The sequence below is a fragment of the Lucilia cuprina genome, chromosome 4, assembly GCF_022045245.1.
Source record: "Lucilia cuprina isolate Lc7/37 chromosome 4, ASM2204524v1, whole genome shotgun sequence".
NCBI classification, from domain to species: Eukaryota; Metazoa; Arthropoda; class Insecta; order Diptera; family Calliphoridae; genus Lucilia; species Lucilia cuprina.
This window is the reverse complement of record NC_060952.1, coordinates 91,139,626-91,144,629: the sequence shown is the minus strand read 5'-3', so window position 1 is coordinate 91,144,629 and position 5,004 is coordinate 91,139,626. Positions and strand designations below refer to the sequence as shown.

At 28.1% G+C, this 5,004-nt stretch overlaps 1 long non-coding RNA gene across 1 annotated transcript; it reads left to right on the top strand.

Annotated features, from left to right (window-relative positions):
• The first annotated feature begins 3,921 nt into the window (after positions 1–3,921).
• Positions 3,922–4,472, top strand: LOC124419720. Its single transcript, XR_006940780.1, has 2 exons — positions 3,922–4,054; positions 4,269–4,472. It is a non-coding gene; the product is annotated as an uncharacterized LOC124419720 (long non-coding RNA).
• The last annotated feature ends 532 nt before the right edge of the window (positions 4,473–5,004 follow it).

Genomic DNA, 5,004 nt, shown 5'->3' with positions numbered 1-5,004 from the left:
TTTTTTGACAGATGGGATTATTCTACAATAACAAATCGCCTGTTGTTTTTGTATTGTTGTATTTGTTGTAGCGACGAGGCTACCTTATTAAGTGTACACTGGTCAAAATCTTAAAACTAATTTTAAGTAGGGTTCTATAAATCGACTTTCGAATAATCGAACAATCGACTTTTTGTCGAAAAAAGTCAAAATGTCAAAGTAGACTTTTTTGTTCCAAAAAAGTCGATAACTCGACTATCGTCTATGAGAAAAGTCGAAAAGTCGACTTTGTAAATAAAAGTCGGAAAGTCGAAAAAAGTCAGAAATAGTCGAAAAAAGTCGAAAAATCGAAAAGAGTCGAAAAAAGTCGGAACTAATCGGAAAAAGTCGAAAAATTCGGAAAAAGTCGAAAATAGTCGGAAAAAGTCAAAAATAGTCGAAAATAGAAAGAAGTCGAAAAAACTCAAAAAATTGCAACAAATAAAAAAAATATAATTTAAAGTCGAAAAATCGATTTTTTATTATACGAAAAAAGTCGAAAAATCGACCTTTAACTAAATGCAAAAAGTCGAAAAGTCAACTTTTCATAAAATGCAAAAAGTCGAAAAGTCGAAAAGTCGACTTTTCATAAAATGCACAGACAAAGGGACAGACGGATATAGCTAAATCGATACGAAAAGTGATTCTGAGCCGATTATTTAAATTGAAAATAAGATTTTTCATTTGAAATTTAGAAAAATTCAATTGAAAATAAGATTTTTTACTTGAAATAAAGAAAAATACACTAATGAAAAAGTAAAATAAAATTCAATCGTATGACAAAAATAAATAATAAAAGTCTTATGATTTATATTTTTTGTATTTACACTATTGGTACAGGGTAAACACAGGCGTCACGAGCAAAAAACGATTCTCTCTCTTTCCCACAAAACGATTTCAATGATTTTCAGTTGTATTTTATAAACCTCTACTCGGACCTCGTTCACACTAGGAAACTTTTTTTTGGGAAACTCTTGATTTTTGTGTGCGATAGAAAGAGAAATAAATTTCAACTATCTCTTTCTCTCTTACATAAAATCAAAAGTTTCTCAACAAAAGTTTCCTTCCTAGTGTGAACCAGGTCTCACTAAAAACATTAAAAATTAAACAAAAGCTGACTTCATACTTTTTCAAAAGTGACACCTCTGTGTACTTTATGCGTAAATATAGAGTAAAAGCAAAATGCGATTTGCTTGTAGTTTTAATCATTTCAAAAAGTGAAAAGAGGCATACGTCCACAATGGGAAACTTTTGTTGAGAAACTTTTTCTTAATTAAAGATTCCTTAATGTCTACAGGTAAAAACTTTTGTTTCAGAAACTGCGTATTAATTGCATTGATTTGTTGTTGTACGAATAAAAAGAATATCAAAACAAAGGTAGTTTCCGAGTACGAGAAACTCCATACCACGAGAGAGATGAATGATATTTCCAAAAAAAGTTTCCTACTGTGGACAGAAACTTAATTTCTACACATAGAAACTTTTGTTTTAGAAACTACATGTTAATTGCATTGATTTGTTGTTGTACGATTGAGAATGATAACAAAACAAGTTTCCGAACTCGAGAAATTCCGTACGCCGAGAGATATGAATGATATGCCTTCTCTTTCTCACTCACACAAAATCAAAACTTTCCCAAAATACGTTTCCTAGTATGGACTTGCACCTACATATTGCGTTTAGACGATCCCACCCGTAGTCTTCTCCTAAAGGCCTGCACAAGACAACAATAATGTGACAATTTGCTAACAAATTTCGTGTGTTTATGATGGCACACACGATTTTTTTTTAACAAATTGTTAGATTATTGTTTTCTTGTCTACTCTATTATCTTCTACACAAAATGTTGACAGATCATATTAATTGTGAACTCTTGTGAAGGGGGCTTATTAAATAATAAAAACAACACTGTTTTTCTTGTTTTGTTTTCATTCTTGCATTCACAGCATTGCCATTTCTTTTTGTTTTCTGTTTTTCAATTTCAAGTAGCCTTCGAAGTTTTTTCAATAGCCAACGCCGTTGGCATACATGGTGGTCGCCGAAGGTGTTTGCCATACACTTTGCTTATTTTTCAGTCTGTTTTTTCGTGCGCAGCCAATTTCATTAACTACGCCAGCATTTGGAAAAATTAAGAAAATAATTTTTCGCGTTGTGTGATTAATTTTGTTTTATATATTTCGAGGCACCCAATAAAAAAGTGGAAAATTTAATAAATTCATTGAATTTCTTTAAGTAAAACGAGCAAAATCATTTCTTTAGTTTTCCCTTGAAATTACAGTGACAAGAAAAAAAGTGTTTTTTAGTGTAATTAAGTTTCTTATTGTTGTTTGTATGACAAATAACAACAATTAAAAGAAAAATATGGACAAGTTTCCATTTATTAAATATTTAAAACCCATAATTATTTCTATTCAATAGAATAAAAATATGCAAACTAAAAAATAATTAGAAAAAATATTTCTTTTTTTGCATCACTACAAAACGAAAAAAAAATAGTAGAGAAAAAAAGAAAATAAAAGAAAAACGAAAGGTGTGTATGAGTGTGAATAGAGAAAAAGCAAGAAAAAATAGAAGAGAAAGATAAAAAGAAGCAGCAATAGAAATAAAAAAAAGAAGAGAAAAACTAAAAAGTAAATTTTCACTTGATTTTATTTATTTAGTTTGTTGTTATTATCAAGTATTTAATAAAAATTGTTGTTTTTTTTTTCTTTTTTGTGTAAATAAGTAAAGTTTAATATAAATTTAATTTTTCTAAGAAAATCATAATTATTACAACAAAAACATATAACAGCAAAATTTGCAAAAACAAAAATTTAAGGGGTGGTTGTTTTAATATGAAAATTTGCAAAAAAATAAATTCAAATTTCTCTCAAATATGTGTAAAATAACATAAATTATTAACAAAAGATTTCTTTTAAATTAATATTAAATATGTGTTTGTGTTGCAAAATACCCATTTGCTAACTAAATTATCTAATAGAAATTTAATTTTCTTTTTAATTTTTAACAGAAAATTTTATAATAAATTGGACTTTTTAAAAGATTTTTTCTACGGCTGCAAATTTGTTAAGGTAAGTTTGTTTGTTTGTATAAATCCAGAAAACAAAAACTAGTTTTTCTGGTTCCCCTGGGGAATTGTTTGGTACCTGCAATAAAAAATCATGTAGGTACCTACATTTCTGTAAGATTTTTCTAATTGGGTGTTGTTTTTGTCTTTAAGTTTTAAAATAATTTAAAATAAAAAAAAAAATAAAATAACAATAATTTAAAATAAATATAACTGAACTAGAACTGAACTAGAACTGAACTAGAACTGGATTAGAACTGAACTAGAACTGAACTAGAACTGAACTTGAACTGAACTAGAACTGAACTAGAACTGAACTAGAACTGAACTAGAACTGAACTAGAACTGAACTAGAACTGAACTAGAACTGAACTAGAACTGAACTAGAACTGAACTAGAACTGAACTAGAACTGAACTAGAACTGAACTAGAACTGAACTAGAACTGAACTAGAACTGAACTAGAACTCAACTAGAACTGAACTAGAACTTAACTAGAACTGAACTGAACTTTTTGCACTCACTGGACATCGATTTGCTCTACTCGCTTGTCCAGCACTCTTTGTAGGAAAAAAATAATATAAAAAAATTGTATAAATTCATTTAAATTCTTTTCTTAATTTATGCCGCATTATTGTTGAAAAATGATTGTGTCTCTAAGAATAGAATTTATTTAAATTGCATTTAATTTAATTTATTTACTTTATCATCACAAACACAATGCACAATTGGTTTATGGAATTTATGCAGAGAGAGAGAGAGATTTAAAACAATTTTAGAGCGATAATAAAGAATTGAAAAAAATCTAACGATAAAGATTGATTTCAAAAATTAAATCAAATTTGTGTGGTAATAATTTACAAACGTTTGCGTTTCGAACATCTTTCGTTTTTCAAAATGAGTTGTTAAATTATTTTCTCTAAACAAAGTGTGAAATAAATTTATTGCGTTTTTCGCTTAAAACACAAAAGTAATTTATTGCTTCCCTAATCATTTACAAAAATTATTATGAACAATTAAATTTTCTATTGAGAAATTAAAAAAAAAGTATTTTAGATATGAATTTCTATTATGATTAAAACTGACCAACTGCATTCCAGCCAAAGTCATTACACTTTTTGAAAAAAAAAAACTCTAAGAAATATTTAATGACCCAATCTAATCTATAATTATAATCTTTATAGGTTCACACTGACTTGCTGCTGAACTGGTAAAAGGAACGTAAAAATGTGCCAGGCGGTAACAGCATGGATTAAATGGAAACACACTTTTTATACAAATAATAATTCTTTTCAAAAATGATGAGTTTTTAAAAAATATTTTTGCTTAATATTGATAAGAATTTAATAAACTTTTTTTTAATAAGAAATATTATCGCTATAATAATACATACTAGAGACAAATACATATGATTAATTTTTTCTATTAAAAAAAAACACACCCGGAAATAAAATTTATTAATATAAATGAAGAAAAAACTGGTAAAACTAAAACAGACATGAGAAAATTGTAGAGGAAAATTATTACACAATTTACAAGGGATAACCCATTACATACAATATATTTCAGAAGATCGAACTGTTATAAACGATCTAGAAACTATCGTAAAACTGAACTAGTTTAGTTCTAGTTTAGTACAAGTTCAGTTCTAGTACAGTTGTAGTTCAGTTCTTTCTAGTTCAATTCTAGTTCAGTTCTAATCCAGTTCTAGTTCAGTTCTAGTTCAGTTCTAGTTAAGTTCTAGTTCAGTTCTAGTTCAGTTCTAGTTCAGTTCTAGTTCAGTTCTAGTTCAGTTCTAGTTCAGTTCTAGTTCAGTTCTAGTTCAGTTCTAGTTCAGTTCTAGTTCAGTTCTAGTTCAGTTCTAGTTCAGTTCTAGTTCAGTTCTAGTTCAGTTCTAGTTCAGTTCTAGTTCAGTTCTAG